Genomic DNA, 18,046 nt, shown 5'->3' with positions numbered 1-18,046 from the left:
AAGAAAATTTATGTATAATTGGAAAAAAAGAAATTCATTCTGTTCTCCTCTAGTTGGGCTAATAAATTTCAAAATACATGCAACCCTAAATGTCTAGGGTTCTTTTGGCCTGATAAACAAAACAAGAAAAGCAACACAACCAAAAATAAACTATAAAAATAGATCATTATTGAATGAATACCATTTCTGCAAGACTTCCCTTAATGAATATGACACAAAGGAAATATAACAGCATCATTTTTAACTTTTTAACTGCACTCTTCATTTCTTAGAACACAATTTCTTAAGTTTCCATATGTGTTTAATTAATGTTTTTCTTTAGTTTTAACTCAATCTCTCAAAAAACCAGATTTTAAAAATGCATTTTTTCCCTACAGAATGACAACCTTGCCACATGTGCATTCAATCTGCATGTATCTGCAGACAAGTAATAAAGACACCAATGCCATTAGCATAATCAATACACAATTTACAGAGCTACCCAGATAGAACTGAAAGTGAACGTGTATGCCATTATCTTAGTAACTATAAATTAATAGTCATTTGTGGAAATATGTTCCCACTTATATTGTTTCAATCCTGACCTGTCAAGATAATGTGAGCATATATTTGGGGTGCCTGGGTGGCTCAGTGGGTTAAGCCTCTGCCTTCGGCTCAGGTCATGATCCCAGGGTCCTGGGATCGAGCCCCGCATCGGGCTCTCTGCTCAGCAGGCAGCCTGCTTCCTCCTCTCTCTCTCTGCCTGCCTCTGTGCCTGCTTGTGATCTCTGTCTGTCAAATAAATAAATAAAATCTTTAAAAAAAAAAAAAGATAATGTGAGCATATATTAAATATATGTGTATTGTAATACGTATATATGTAAATGCAGTATTTATGTTATATATAAACATACTTTAAATGAGGATATATTATCAGATAATCTCCAAATATGTATGAAGTGTAATTAACTAAATCAATCAATCATTAGGGAGAATGGCTGATAAACAAGCACCCATATTTAGTCATTTTGCTTTTTCATCATGTGATTTAATAAGCAAATATACATATATCTGTGTGTGCATATATATGTGAGTGTGTGTGTGTGTGTGTGTGTATATATATATATATATATATATATATATATATATACACATTTCACAAAACATAATTTCCAGTAAATACACATGGGGAAGTAGCATGCATGTTCTCAGATGGTGAACTAGAAGGGCCATAGCTCATCCTATTTTCTGAAAAGCGTAACAAGGGATCTAATGTAATCAATTCTACTACTGCTGCTTTTAATTTCAAAAAATCCAAGACTTTTGAAACTTCCTTTTCAGCCAACACTATCCAAAAAATAAAAAATAAAAAAAGTAAGTGCCAACTCTGAAATGCCATACAGAAGACATCAGAATTGAAGTCATTTTTTTTCGGGAATGGTGATGTGTCATGCCCAAGTCCTTCCACAGATGACACCAATGTCCCACCAGTCCTTGGGGCAGCCCGTCCCCAACAGTTGTGTCCATCTCTTCATAGCACAAAGAAAATGTGTGCGAAAAAAAGTAGCATATTTCAAAGAAAACAGACATTGCTTAAAGAAGGTAACGTACCAGCTGGAAATCAGAATTTGCTTCTCCACACAGTGTATTTGAAACAGCTAATGCGACGTTACCAGGAGCCTATTCAACCCCAAGTCAGATCCACTGCTATAATTTTGCAGGCACAACCATCCCTCATTTTCCCCTTATCACTCAGACTGGTGGGTTCCACCTTAGCCAATCTCCTGACCTTTGAGTCAAAGTATCCCAAGGAAGACCTTTGAAGGTCTACTCAGCTTCTGGGAGGATGTCTTTCTGCTGAGATTTTACCAGCAATGGGAAAACGCTCCTGGATCTCTTGAGCCAGCACCCCAGCACCACCTCCTCTCCAAGACCTCCCAGATCAGCTTTCTGAGGCATGCAATGCTTTTATCAGCAGCCAAAGCCTTTAATCACACAATTAGGGATTTGTCAGGTTTCCACTGCTTTTAATTCTCTTTCAGGTATAACTGACTAATAAATTTTTTTTCTTGTAGAAGTAACTTTCTCTGGGGAGGTGGAATAGGGAAGGGAACTGAGGTCTCGATGTTTAAGAAAAAGGGAATAGCAGAGGAGAAATGTGGGGGCCAGAGGATTAATTACGTCCACCTCCTGATTTGGCTTAAGATTGGTCCTGGCCTCTCCTATTTGAAAATTGTGAGACTGAAGACTGTCCATTTTCAAGTCCAGAAGTCTACATTCTTTTTCTACGTCAGCCATGCTTATTGGATTGGATGCTTATTGGCCTCGCTTTCCTCACCTATAAAATGGGAATAATAATAACCGACGTAAGATGCACTTCAGATCAAATGAAACAAATACACAGCCTTTTTGGGAACATTAAAGGGATTCCCAAATGCAAAGCATTTGCCATAAATATTGAGCTCACATCCATTGTCCACCTTTTATTGTAGAGAATGGTTCCTAAAAGTTTAATATAAAAATTCACACAATTTCTCCCAGGCTGTCTCCAGAAGGGGAAATACATTCTGCAGGACACAAAGAGCCTGCAGAACCATATCACCCCTCAGTACTTTGCAGAAGAGGGAAACAGGGGCGCCTGGGTGGCTCAGTGGGTTAAGCCGCTGCCTTCGGCTCAGGTCATGATCTCGGGGTCCTGGGATCGAGTCCCGCATCGGGCTCTCTGCTCGGCGGGGAGCCTGCTTCCCTCTCTCTCTCTCTCTCTCTGCCTGCCTCTCCGTCTGCTTGTGATCTCTCTCTGTCAAATAAATAAATAAAATCTTTAAAAATATATATTAAAAAAAAAAAAAAAAGAAGAGGGAAACAGAGGATAAAACGTGTGTGCTTCCTCAACTGCCCCATGAATTTCTTCCATAATAAAAGGCTACGACTAGTTACTAACTTGCTTATAGCCAGATACATGTTGGGTACCTTACTTTTGGTACCTGATACAACAATCTTTTTTTTTTTCTTTTTTAAGATTTTATTTACTTATTTATTTATTTATTTGACAGACAGAGATCACAAATAGGCAGAGAGGCAGGCGGGGGCGGGGGGGGGGGAAGCAGGCTCCCCGCCAAGCAGAGAGCCCAACGTGGGGCTCCATCCCAGGACGCTGGGATCATGACCTGAGCCGAAGGCAGAGGCTTTAACCCACGGAGCCACCCAGGCGCCCCGGATACAACAATCTTGTGCAGTAGATTCTTGCCATTTTATTGGTAAGAAAAATGAGGGTTACAAAGGTTCAGCAATGTGCAGAATTCAAACACAGGCCTGCCGGGCACTGGGTCCCTAGGGTCAACTCACTGGAACATGTTGGTTGTACCCCCAGGACCAAAAGCCTGAGACCCTGACAGCTAAAACTTGAGTACGGAAGATCATCTCCCAGAGCAGTGAGGCCCAGATTTGGGCTTTTGTGAGAAGCAGGGAAAGTCACTTTTCCTTCCACAGTTCAGAATGTGTAGACCTGGGAAAGGCAATTCGTAAAACTAGAAATCAAAAGACTATGATTCTCCCCTCTTTGCATCACAATGTCCTAGTGTGACTTGGAATGAGGCACTAATGCTCTTGGGTCTGGGTCTCGGAGGCAACAGGGAGATGGGGGCCCTAAATCTTGACCCCTCGGAACACTCTACACCTTGCTTGCTCCTTAACTCTTCCCTGAGACTCTCAGCCCAAACAAAACACCCTTCCTAACGCATCTTCTAGAACATCTATTTTAAATGATCTTGAAGTGGAATTTCTTTTGTCACTCACTATCCATTTAAGGATATTCCACTCATTAAAAGCGTCCTCGTACAATCCTCTTGACTCTCTCCACTCTGATTTTCATTACTATTTCTCTCACTTCATTTAGCATTAAGGTTGAAGGGAAAAAAATATAAATGGCTATGTGAAAGTCATCTGATTGGATATATTAAGGTTTTAGGCTTGGTCCGAATAGAAAGGCAACTTTATGACTGTGACAATTTCATGACAATAAAAAGAGACGAGCAGCCACAGAGAGCATCAGAAGACGGACAGATGAGTGTGCAGGTCAACCAGCGGCCGGTGGCTGGGTTTCTCCAGCCCGAAGGGACCCCTGGAGCCCAGCAACCCTGCAGTGGGGACTGGAGAATTTCATGAACTAAACGCAGTAGAGCTAGTGACCAAACGAGCCAGGGGAGGCCACGGAAATAAAAATAAAGCAAAATGAACCATTAGGATTTACCGCAGAATAGAATGGAGGAGAAGTTAAAAGGAAAGAAATTTCAGACGATCTGCCCCCCAATAAGGGGCATTTTTGATTTCACATAAAATGAAAGCCGTGGCTAGCCACAGCCAGACACGGACTGGTAGTTAACAGCAGTGGCAGTCCTGTGTCCTCCTTCCATCTTCACACTCTGTACTTGCAAGTGCTTCCAGACAACACTGGATTCCACTCTGAAGGCTTGAAGAAAATGCTTCTAGATAAATGCACTGATGAGTACGGTGATGTAGAAAAGCATCCCCTTGTTCGGCTAATTCCTATGTAAACGCAAACCTAGATTTACCTTTTTAATTTAAGGATTATTAATAAATCTACTGTGATTAAACCTTCATAATGATACGTGAATTATTTGTCTCTAGTTCCTCTCCCAAGAACAATTAGCCTACCTTTGTAAATTAGCATTGGCCCTTTTGCAAAGAACCTCAAAAACACAGACCTGACTTACCAAAAAGATGGCAGAGGCTCTAAAATTAATTAGCTCCTCTTTATGTTTCCATTATCTTTTAATTGGAATTTCTACAGGAATTTTTCTTTCAGAACTCTGTCTACATTAGCAACGCATAAAATGCAGCTTGGAACCAGGCACTAATTCGGCCAGTGTGAAGGGGCTAGCCATGACACTGAACCTAGCAAAGAAAGACATCTGCAAAGAACCCACCCAAGAGAGACCTCTGAAAAGGTTGTGTGCAGCTCCACAGAAATCCCTACTCCTAAACCACACCAAAAAAGAATTTTTTAGAACAGAAAACAGTTGTATACCATGGGAGGAAGAGCTTCCTCGCAAGACAGAAAACCTTCGAAAGCAAGAGTAAAAATCATTGACTAGGTACTTCTTATTTGCCAGATACTATTCTTACATGAATTAACTCTCAATTCTTATAAGACTCTATAAATTAGGTACTATTATTACCCTCACTTACAGATAGAGAAACTATCATCCAAAGTGATATCATCATTTGCCCAAGGTCAACCAGACTAGAATTTCAACCCAGGGTGTCTGGTTTAACAGCCATGATCTTAACCACCATATACACGGACCCACTAACTCAATGTTTGCTGGGCACCTACTATATTTCTAGAAATGTGGTTTCGCGCTGAGGAAACAGGGATGGGAGGGGACTAGACAAGACCCTGCAGCCAGTTTAATGGGACAGACAAAACTAAAAACTAATTAAGAATGATCAGAAAAGAAAAAAAAAAGTTTGCTAAATGTCAGACACAAAATCTGTTACAAGGGAAGGCACTGACAAAACTGAAAATAAATAATTTTAAACTTCTGTACAACAAAAGAGAAAAAAAATTACCACCCACAAAGTCAAAATGAGGAACTATCTGCAACACTTAAGTCAAAGGACTAATTTTCTTATTAAGATGAGCTGCTTTCAAACCAAATAACAAAAGAGCCAAGGAAATACAAAGACAATTCACAGAAAAATAAATACAAATGATGTACAAACATAGGAAAGGATGCTCATGATTATAGAAATGCTAATTAAAATGTCAATGAAATACCAGTTTGCTTGTTTCATAAGTCACATTAGTAAAGATAAAGTATTTAAACACAGATCCTCTCCATCCCTGCTGCTAACAGCGGTGTGAACTGGAATTACCTCTGTGGAGGACATACTGGCAAGATCCATCAAAATGTGACATACATGTTCCCTTTACCCCGCAATCCCGTTTTGGGGAATTTATCCCATTCATATAATCATACATGTCAGCGAGAATGTGTATATGCTTATCGAAGCAACATCTGTAAATAGTAAATCAAGCAAACAAGTAAATAAAGAGAAAGAAGCTGATGGCCATCAGTCGGGGAAGGGCAGAATGATGGAATATCATGGCATGGATAGTACAGTGTTATTAGAATAAAAGAGATAGTACAGTGTTATTAGAGTAAAAGAGAGGTCCTCACAGTTGGTATGGAGGGGCTGCTAGGAAATATATTTAGGGAGGGAGCATGGAGAGCTCTCTCACTTGTGTTGGGGAAGGAAAAGATATCCAAACTTACCTGCTCACAGACTGCTGTTTGGGGACTTTGTGAATAATACTATTATGAATCCAAAGAACAGAAAATGTCTAAAAACTGTGAGTTGAAAAGTTTGGGTAGGTAGATTACTTTTTTACGATCTCCCAGTTTTCTCTGTGTAAGTTTTCAATTATAGAATGTACTATACAGAAGATACAAATACAGAATCAGATTGCTGATGTATTGTCATATTCTAGTGTTTACTGAGCTCCTTGATGTGGAAATTGGGCTAAGAATTTGCAAAGATCGTAAGCAGAAACATATTGCACAGTTTGAATACATTTTCCTAAGTATCTACGAGGCAAAATGGGGGAGAGTTGTTAAATTGTCTTATGATACCAAAATGAGTGAGTTTATCCAGTATTTAGACAACATTATGAGAACGAAAAGAAATCCAGATGTTTGCAAGAATAAGTAGATCTAATGATGAAAAAAAATTCAACGGATGTAGTTAGGGTAGTTTACTTAAGAGTGGAAAAATCAGGCCCATGTACAAAGGATGGCCTGAACTTAAACACAAGTTAGCCAAGTGCAAATTAAATAAAAGAGATGCCACTTGTAGAAATTAAAAGCATACTCTTGCTGCAAAACCAAGTACCGGCTGGAGTTAACATCATGAGGGTAACAAAGAATCATCTCAATAAGTCTTCAGACTGAGAGCTTCATGAAACCCACATGCAACGGGGTCTGACTTGTTCCTTACTATATCCTTAGTACCTGACACATAATCAATGCTCAACTAGAAATTCCTACAGAATGCATGACCTTTTTTAATAGCTTTCATTCCAAAACATATTAAACTTGGGGCACCTGGGTGGCTCAGTGGGTTAGGGGTCTGCCTTCGGCTCAGGTCATGATTCGGGGTCCTGAGATCGAGTCTCCTCGTCAGGGCTCCATGCCCAGCAGGGAGTCTGCTTTTCCCTCTCCCTCTCTCTCTGCCCCACCCCCTTCTTATGCTCCCTCCTCTCTCTCAAATAAATAAATAAAATCTTAAAAAAAAAAATTAAACTTCAGATTTGGTTGGAAAGTGCTTCCTCTGTGATACTCTCCCGACCTCCCTGATATTGGTGAAATGTTCACATAACACCCAGTGCTTTCCTTCCACATGACAGTATATTATTAGTATCTATTTAATTGTCCATCTAATGTGCTTCCACTGCTTGGTTGTAATTCCTTCATAACATCCCCAACTCTGAGCACTTCTAGACTGGTAAAAGATGAACATGCAGTCAATATTTGTTGATGAAACAAATGACTGAATTACTACATTTGTTTGTGTACTTGTACACATTTGTTTGTTTACCATCTAGATTTAGGCAATTCAAGATTCAAGAAAAGAAACAGACAGCCCTCGGGAGCCTGGGTGGCTCAGTGGGTTAAGCATCTGTCCTAGGCTCAGGTCATGATCCTAGGGTCCTGGGATCGAGTCTGGATCCTGGGATCGAGTCCCAAGCAGGGAGCCTGCTCCTCCCTCCCCCCCTCCCCCCACCATGATATCTCTCTCTCTCTCTCTCTCTCTCTCTCTCGCTATCTCTCTGGCTCTCAAATAAATAAAATCTGAAAGGAAAGAAGGAAGGAAGGAAGGAAGGAAGGGAGGGAGGCAGGAAGGAAGAAAGAAAGAGCAAGCCTTGATCTCAGAGGACTTCTCAACAAGTCAGAAAACCAACTTAGTGCTATAATTTCTGTGGTATGTGATGTATAGAGAGAATAATAAAGAGAAAAGTCATTTTAACTCAGGTGGGTCAGGAAAACCCTCACAGAAGATGAGGGATGAGTCTTAAGAAATGAAAATAATATTCGAGTCTTTATTATGGTACAAAACTGACTTGTGAATTCACGGTCTAGGCCTAGAGGAGATGCAATGTGAAGCCGTGAAAATCATGAAAGGTTTGGGCCATGCTGCTATATGAAAATGGTACCAGCATCTGGGCAAATGGATGAACATGAATTGAAGATGACTAGCCAACAGAAGTCAAACTAAATTAAAATGCTGTCCTTAAAGCAACACACTTTGACCTTGGCTCAAACATTTGTACTGAGGCAGGTTCATACCCATCCCACTGCAAACATCTAGGCAAACAGAGTTGGTCACACACTCATGCATACATACGCATGATTTCTAGTCCAAAGCGGCTATGGCTTTTAGAGTTGCTCCCAGTGAGACATGACAATCCCCTAGTGAGGTGGCCCTAGGTTCTCATCTAGAAACTGCCGATTGCTGTATGGAAATTCCAAAACTTGGACAGAGTCAGATTCCTTATAAAAGCCCTGAGGATGGTTTAGTGCATGATATACGTGTTCTTCTATATCAGCTCCCTAAACAGGGGTCTGGACAAGAAATCATAGGGGAAAGTAAGACCATCGAACCTCTTTTGCTTGTTTTTGTTCCATCGGCTGCAACTCAATCAAGTTCACAACTTAAAAAGCATGTCTGCCCCATTAATATGAATTATTGATCAACTTGCCAGAATTACAATTTCTCAGTATGGAAATTCTACAATATTAGAGATAGAAGCGAATCAAAAGTCATCAACCCATTCCTTCAGCAAGAAACAGAGTGAAGTGCTCGGAAGTTTACGGAGCACCAGGTATGAGTCAGGTACCTGGCTGAGCATTCTCTGACTCAGGGACACAGAGGCAAAGACGAGAGCTGGGGAGCCATCCCAGGGGTCAGCCAGCCCATAGCACTCAGACTGGGTTTTAAATATGCAGATCAGCAAGGATAAAAAACAGTTACATTTAACAGGAGCTATAAAATGGTGTTATTATCTTGTAATGGTTTTATTTTAAAGATTAAAAATTTGGTATAATGATGCAATACTTATGTAAATGACCTATATGATTTTGGAGGAGGCAAAAGGGATTTCATGTTGATCATCTTTTTCTTCGGTCAGTTACACTCCACCATCACTGTTCATTCAGCACTCACATATTTGAACATGAAGACCATCAAGACACCCAATATCATTATCTCTAAATTGTCTTATGCTTAAGATCTATGATTCTGTCAAAGTTTATTTCAAAGCATTCACTTGTCTCCCACGGGAGAGATAGTCAAACCTGCACTATGACTTTTCAATACACACTTGTTTCATTCCTTAGGGTTCCACTCCTGAATATTTAATGGAATGAGTTCCTTGTGACTGGTTTCACCTCAATTTTATATGGCGGGGATTCCTAACTGAAGTTAGGAATTCCTAACTGAAGTTGGTGTTGCTGAGTTTTTTGTTTTGTTTTGTTTTTTGTTTTTTTTTTAATATCAGCATCATATATACTCTCTAAGAGCCTTCAATTATCTTAAAGGATGACATAAATCTTTGACTTTTTTAAACGATGAACTTTAATACCACACGACTAACTTTCAAAAATGGTATCCAGATCTTTTAGGAGGAGTAAAAGATATTGCTAAATCAATGACCTAAATCCAAAAGAGACGGGAATATTCTATAGATTGTGTTTAGCGGTTTCAGTTCAAGTGAACGTATTTATCTTTTAATTACAAGAGGAAACACTGCTCACTATTCTTAAAAATTATAGCTCACCAACTTTTGGTGCCAAAAATGTTTTGAAACGCATTTGATCTAACTTTTTTAACTGACTTAATTTGCTGAGAAAGGGAATATATCATATACATGAGTCCTTTTCTCCTCATTTGCTTTGCTTCCTTCCCTAAATTAAAAAGCAATGGAAGATATTTAAAATCTCATTCAGTTTCCTAGACCATAAGCTTTGAAGAGCAAGACTTCTGTCTGCTTGGTTCACAACCTAATTCTCAGAACTTAGCACAAGGCCAGGAACAAAATAAGTACCAGGGGAAAACAAAAACAAAAACAAAAACAAAGCCTTTGTTAAATGATGAAATGAGCCCCCTCATTTTACAGAGAGGAAATCCGAATCCTAGAGAACAGAGGTTAAGTGGCTTGCCAAAAAATGTGCAGACAGAACATCAGAACTCGCCCCCTTGCCCTTCCTACTCTCCAACCATCTCCCTACTAGTACTAGTATCCAAGTCAGGATACTTATGACCATAACGGTTTCTGTTTTTACTCTCTGCTCTTTCCAGGAATTAATATGCACTCTCTTGAGCCCACAGTTTGTTTGTTTTTTTTTAACCCTTGCCTCTGCGAACAGTCCATCTAACTTTTCATACAGCATACTGACAGCCCCAACCACCCTCCATAATGCACACAGCAACTTCAGACTCCATATATGAGCCAATGGACAAAACATTCCAATGAACTCATGAAAGCACAACCTCCCAGCCAATAGCTCTGTATTGGCTTCATTGCCCCTTCGTGGAGCGTTCTTTCTAAATACTTAATTGCCTTCTTTTAATGTATAAAAATAAGAAAAGACAGAAGTGTGATACCAGTGAGGGAAAACATATGTCTGATAAACTCAAAACAACCGAGACAAGCTAAATCATTAGGAATGAGAAAAGTAATTACTATTTAGTCTTATTCATCCACTTATGAGACCTAATCTGGTTTTACCGTGAAGAAAAATAGTATTAGAGGACACGTATGAAATGCTAGAAGTTGTTTCTAAAAAATCAATATAGAGTTTAAAACGCTGCCATGTATGTTAGATTCCTGGTCACGGTGCCCTCCCCCCCGTCCCCACAGAATGGTGATCTATCATTCACCTTACGGACTCCTCACTTGCCATGTCTTCCCAAGGCTATTCTGTATGAATCCATGGGGCTGTCTGTACCAAAAAATGAGAACCATGGATCTCATTCGTTCCCATCAAACTCCCAATGAGTTTCCTTCTTGAGATATCTTGCACAGTACACTGATGGTATAAGAAACTTTGGAAGAAGCCAGCCGTGAGACAGAAAGGAGAGGTGGTAATAAAAATAGTGAAGTAATGACGCTCAATGGTAAAGTGATTTTAATTTCTAAAAGGAAATTATATTCCTTACAATGATACCATTGTCTATTAGGCCAAATCCAATTCAATACAATTTTTCCCTTAAACACTCATATGGATTTGCGGAGCAAAACGCATGTCAAGTAGAACATTAAAGTATATTTGTGTGTGTGCGCCTACCACGTATGTGTCTATCTCCTAAGGACTTGTGATAACTGAGGCACTGAAATCTTCTGTTTTAAAATATGTAACAAAATGTTTCTTGTAACCCAAATACCAAAATATGATTCCGACCAGCTGCTCTATTATGAAAATAAATATTCCGAATGTCAGTCACTTGACCGCATTCAGCTTGAGAGGTAGACTCATAAATGAATAGTATATGCTTTCCAAACCAAATCATCTGTTTTTGAAAACAAGACTTAAAATGCTCACTACATTCTCAACACATATACAGGTGAATGACACATCTACATACAGGTTTTCCTTTCAGGATTTTAAAAATCATTTGCTATCCTATGAAAGGAACATACATGGTGTCCAACAGTAATAATTTTTAGGTGTAGATGCATTTATCTTTTTTTTCCAATCCCCTAAGAAGTGGAAGTTTCTAGACAGTCATATTTGAATCCAGATTTTTTTTATGACCGAATTATAAGCCTCTACAATCAGACATCTAGAGTAGAAATGCCCACTGTAGTGTGTGCTGCCATAATAATGATACCCCCAAGATCAGCCCAGTGCTTGTAGCTGTGGCAGAGTCCCCAGGCAGCTGGATAACTGCTGCTTGATCATTATCCCTCCTAAAACTGAAGCTACTGAAGTTTTAAAGAATTCGTATCTTACTGAATTTCTTTCATCTCTAATAATTACTAAACTGGCATAATTACTTATACTAGAGGTGGAATGTGATGCATGCTAAAAGCCCAAGCTGCCTAAAATTAAAATTAAAAAAAAAAAAAAAAAAAGGCACGATTCTACTTAGTTTTCAAAGATTTATCTTGTGTCAGGCTTTTATGCCAAGAGTTGCATAATTATTTAAGCCATTTAAAAGCTTTCCTTACACTATTTGATTAATACTATAACAGAGCTATTTAAATTTACTAATGTTAACTTTAATGTTTAAGTTTTAATTGCATTATAATAACGTTTCGGAACATGTTTTAAATCAGACAAGGACACTTACACTACAACAAAAAAGGTACACAGTCCCAACTAGAGTAACTCATGATCCCCAAACAAAAAACAGGAACGTATTTCATATTTAATTGAAATGGGATTAGAAAGTTGCACACATCCCCTCCACAGAACGAACTTTAACCTTTGACAGCACAACAGGAGTCAATGGAGAAAAAAAATTCAATACATCTGGGAAAATACTTAGCCAGAGGTTTGACTTGGAATATCAGCCTTCGTATCAAAATTTCATCCAATTCAAAAGCATTCTTTAACGTATTACCTAATGACAACATTTACATTTTGAACAATCCATGGGGCTACTAAAATATGCAAGTGTTCCAAGTCTTAATTATTTGCTCTCTTAAATATTAAAGTATCTATTAAACCTCGCCCTAAAGAATGTATTCTATGGCATCTGAATTATGACATTAAAACCAGCAATGTGAATTCTGTCAGATGAATTCATAAGGCACAGCAATGGGGAAAAACAGAACTTTCATAAAATTCTTAATTGATCTTGGTAGAACTGCTCTTTTCTACTATCAAAATCTCTTTCTCCTTACCACATGGTTTTACATCAAAATGAAAACTCAAGCAAGTACACTTAAAATAGTACATTTCAACTTATGTTAACAAGTATTTCACGAGAATTCACCAGACTATTCACCAGTCAATTCTCACAGGCTTTCTTTAAAAATAAGAGGAGGGGAGCAAATATATGTTCTTATATGATATAGGAACATATATATGATATATATATATATATGTGATATATATGTGATATAACACATATATGTTCCTATATGATGAAAAGGAATCTCCTACAAACTTGCCGGAAGACTCACAAGGACCTAAAAAAAGCAAGTAAAAAGAAGTACAATTACTGGCAGCAAAAAGTTGAAAAATGCTGTCATCACTATTGGATGTCACTGCTGTCAATAATGACAATGGATTTAAGGGATATGGGAATATCCTGGCAAAACAAAAAAGAAAACATTATTAACAGCTTGCTTTATACAAAGCTGCTAATCTCAAATCCCTTTGTAATTTCATTTCTGCATGTATGCTTTTATGTTCAATATCCTAGTTTTTGCCCTTTTTTGGCTGGATAAATAAAAGCCAACAATCCATTCAGGCATCAAACAGATGTTTTTGTTTTTAAGGCCAAGTGGAATCTTACGAATTTGTGTGCCCTCCCTTTAAGAAGATGCTGCCAGAGCTGCTAAAAATCGTGAAATCCGGCGTTTTGGAAAAGACTCACTGGACCATCAGTTCTGGAACTTTGACTAGCACTCGTGGGATTCTTGCCAACTATAATTGCTGTTTTTGTTTATGTCGGATTGTCTACTGATTGGACTGTAATCAATTTAATGACTTCAACATCTAGTCGGTATAATTTAGAGGTGGTAGAGGGAAGAAACAGTCACTGCTTGATAGATGAACAGAAGACCAAGTGCAACTGTCTGAAGGGGGTATGGATGTCAAACACTGAGCTTCTGCGGTGTTTCCAATAATCAGGCTTTTCTAGCATCCAAATCCAAAAGTAAACACATACACTGCTATATGTCGCACCATCAGAGAATTCTGACCTCACGATCACACGAAAAAGAATATATAGGTATAGATAATATAGATCTCTTCTTAATAATTTTTAAAACTCACCTCAGGTTAAAATCTAGTTGTTAAAAAAGAGCCATGCTTAGCTTATCTAAAAAGAATTTTGAGGGAAAAGCTGCATAGTGAGTTTTAATTAAAAGCAAACTATGATACTGTCTTAACGCAACTGTCTTTTCCCATAAAATTCAGGGCTTTTTTTTTTTTTTTCTTACTATGGCATCACTTCCAAAATCCAAACTGAATCTCTAGTGGTAAGGTTATTTTTTTTTTAAGAACTAAAACACATGGAGTATAAGAGAACCACACTTTTAAAAATATATATATATTTCACCTGCCTACCTATAAGAAAATATATTTTGTCTTTGAAAAACAGGGGGAAGTGTGTTTAAATAAGAACTGGAGAGTTTAACATTTCTATGCAGTTTTAGGGGCTAGTACAAGCTCCCTGAGATGGGGTTTTTTTTAACACCTACAATTTTGAAAGCCTTTCCACTAGAGAATACAGCCTAATAGATAGGTTTTCTGACTTTCAAAAGGTTATGGACTTAAAACCCACTGTCTTTTCATTCAAACACTGTAGTTTACATTTCTTCTTTAAATTGAGGGCTACATTTTTGCCACTTCATTATATTTCTAATAAATTACTTCTTTTAAAAAAAAAAGCGTTATAAGTACAAAAGAAGGTAAATGGGGAAAAGGAAAAAGGTCAAACATTAAGTGTGATAACTTCAAAATGTGCCAAGTTACAAAGGGTTAGCTACTGTGACAGCCAAGTTAAACAAGGTACTTTGGGGGCTCTCTTTCTCTCTGGTTCCCACCATTTCTCTTTAGAGAACCCTGGTACAGGTTTATGAACACCTGAGGGTCCAGATATCCTAATTGTGTCTTGTGTTTAACTTGGCCATTTAAATGTCTAAGTGCTCCCCTCTCTCCTTCCAGCTTTATAACTTGGCTCTTGCTGAATATATCACACCTTCATGTAGAGGACCACTTTTTCCTTCTTATGGTGCTTTTTGGAGTAAATTTCAAAAAAAAAAAGAGAGAGAGAGAAAGAAAGAAAGACCCCATTTTTATCACATAAAATGGCCAGAAAACTTCCATCAGAGAAGCATCACAAGAAACAGACTAAAGAGCCAGCAAGAAAAATAGAAATAGGTCACAACTGACCAATTTGATGCAACTGATTTGCTGCCTTGAAAAACTATGTTCTGCCAGCAGAACTATGTTCTGTCAGGTGATCTACTCAGATACCAGGTCTCCTCGCAGGAATTGAGATAAATATCCAAATCACACAAATGGGATAGAAGGGGTGACTCGTTTAATTGTCTGACCACCGTCGCCTCCAAGGACCAGCTGTAACTCTCTTTCATTGAACAGAAAGGGTTATTCTATAGATTTCGTAGCATAAGGACGGAGTAAGTTTCACGACTTGGTGGCCTGAGAGACTTTGGATCCTAGAGCTTTGAGAGGTGGAGGGGTGAAAGACTTGCATGTTTCAAAATATATTTCACAGTTTCCACAAATACGAAAATGAATCTTTTCGGCATTGAATGGTTTCAGTGCATTTTAGGGCAGGTGAGGAGACCAAGCAGGGCATAACCCTGCTGTATCCAGAAATCTGGCACCCACTCTCAGGAGGTGGGTTATTAGGACAATTGCATTAAAGTTTGCTACAAACAGAAAACCCTAATTTTTAAGCAAACCTAATTCTTCATTCAAAATACTCAATTTATGAGAATACACGAAATAAATGCAATTCGTAGTAGAATTTCCTGGTAGACCTTATTTTTAAGCATTCGGTTGAAAACAAAAACTCCAAACTTAACTGTCATATTGTTTTAATGTTTTTACCTGCCTTATGTAAACTACTCCCCTGAGATATAAGTTGCAAATTATGATCTCAAAAGTCACAGCCATATCTTTTAAACCTTGTTTGTTAAAGAAATAGTAGGGATTTAGGAGACAAGTTGGAAACCGAATGCAGAACTTCATGTTTTCTTTAGAAGGGCACATTGCATTTTCATGGTTTCCAATGCCTCCTCCAAGTTGGTAGAAAGTAATCTGCGTGGTTTTGAAACACTGTCACTCATCTACTAGAATGAGAATTTTTATTTTAGTGAACACACTACTAATCAGTTCTTCATAGAAGAAAAGATTCGAATCAAGTCTGCCTTTTCTATTCCTGCTGGTAGCAAAGTGTTGCTTCCTGCTTACTATTATGGTGATACCAGAATATCTGTCATAATAACACCTCCCTGACTTCTCTATGATCCAAGTGTGACCTTCCAAACAATATAATGTACAGAAATCACACACTCAGAAGATTCCTAAAGCACGGTGGTGGTTGTTGTTGTTGTTGTTGTTTTTAAAGGCGACCCTTCCAGGAGAAATGAAAATAGTGAAGAAAAGGCAAGATATTTAACAAGAGGCCGCCTAGCATGCCATTCTACTTCTCCAAAACCGCTACTAATTTCATAATTATTCATTTGACATGGCTCATCTAAGTATGTATTTTTCCAGGTAAATGCATACCCTGAAGAAAAACACGAGGGCTCTTTAGTAAGGACCGTACTATTTTTATTCCTGTCTTCAGCTTCTCACCCCCAAAGCTCAGCCAGCCCACCTGAGGCCATTCCGTGCTTTGGGAGTCATCCAAGCAGCTGATAGAGGAGAGCACCACTGTGTTCCATGCCCACACAGAAAATGGAAGCTGAATCTTTGTTTTTAATGTAAATATTTTATTTAGAGCTTGGCAGTAGAATCAGAGGCTGTGTCTTCATGGAGAAGATATTTGAATATTTTTGCAATATGATAATATAACAAAAGAATAAAATGCCCTCTTTATTCATTTCCCATCGCCTTTTCTTTTTTTTTTTTTTTTTTTTTTTTTATTAACTTAAGAATTGCCCAGGTCTTGGTCCCAGGTATTTTGTAAATCGACTTATCCAAGACTGTCCCTGCAAAAACCGTCAACTGAAGGCTTCACTTACTGCCCAGAAAATCTTAGGTGCCTGAGAATGAATCCTCTTTAGGAAACACGGGGGACGCATGCACCCACAATCAACAGAGCTTCAACTATGAATGAATTCCAAAGGCAGGTGAACTGAATGCTCAGAGGCTGCGGAGAAGCCCAACCACCCATTGTGCAAACTTCAGGAAACTTTTTAAAAAATAAAAAGCCTCACAAATTGCTGAGGGTTCAGGAGCCTCTTTGCAACCCTTTACACGGGACCGACACCGAGCGCTGTCCTATCAAACTCGGAAAGTTGTTCTTGCCAAGAGACTAGGAAGAGGTTTGTCCTGGTACTCCGCTCAGCGTGACTTTTAAGGAAGTAGAGTCTCACGGCAAGTTCCCCGGACGCGAGCGTCGTCCACGGTTACCCTGACACCCGCGCACGCCCGTGGCATTTATTTTTTCACTACCGGCGCTGGAATCTTTCAGGCCGTGGGTCTAGGTTTTCCCAGAAAATGTGTGGCCCACGTGAATGTAAATCACCACAAAAACTGTGTCAAGACACATGTCAGAGATTCAGCTCGCTTTCAAACTAAAACTTCTGTGCTTCGGGGATAAAAAAGGAGAGCGTTCCAATCTGCGAGGCCCTCCCTCCCCCACCCCGTCCCTTCCCAGGAGAAGAAAGGGCTTTGTGTGTGCGGTGAGGGCTCCGTTAATCGAGTTCATAAATACACATCGGCCGGGGGCCGGGAAGGCGTGGGCCGCCCGGCTCTCCCCCCCCCGCCCCGGGCCGCCGGCAGCCTCGGGACACCGAGTGGCAGTACCAGGGGCAACTGGGCGCCGGGGCCCGGGCCGCCGAGGAGGAAGAGGATGCTGCGCCGCCGGGGACCAGAGGGCGGGGCCCGGCCGCGCGGACCTCGGCGGGACCCTTCAGGCCCGGGCGGGCGCACAAGCCACCCTTTGTCCTCCGCCTCCGGGGACGCATGGGCCTCCGCCGCCTCCAGCTCTCGCCCCCCACGCCCTCGCCCCGATTCCTTGCCGGCCTGCCCGCTCCTCCTCCGGTCCTCGCGCTCCGTCGCTCGCCCTCCCCGCTGTCGGCCTTGGAGCGCCGGACCTCCCGGCTCCCCGC

The 18,046-nt window shown here is 39.7% G+C and overlaps 1 protein-coding gene across 3 annotated transcripts in view; it reads right to left on the bottom strand.

Annotated features, from left to right (window-relative positions):
• ZNF521 (zinc finger protein 521) overlaps window positions 1-18,046 on the bottom strand; it is a 285,149-nt gene that overhangs the window by 264,783 nt on the left and 2,320 nt on the right. The window lies entirely within an intron of this gene.

This window comes from Lutra lutra, chromosome 12 (assembly GCF_902655055.1).
Source record: "Lutra lutra chromosome 12, mLutLut1.2, whole genome shotgun sequence".
Taxonomy (NCBI): Eukaryota; Metazoa; Chordata; class Mammalia; order Carnivora; family Mustelidae; genus Lutra; species Lutra lutra.
The sequence above is the reverse complement of the archived record's forward strand: the minus strand, read 5'-3'. Positions and strand labels throughout refer to the sequence as shown.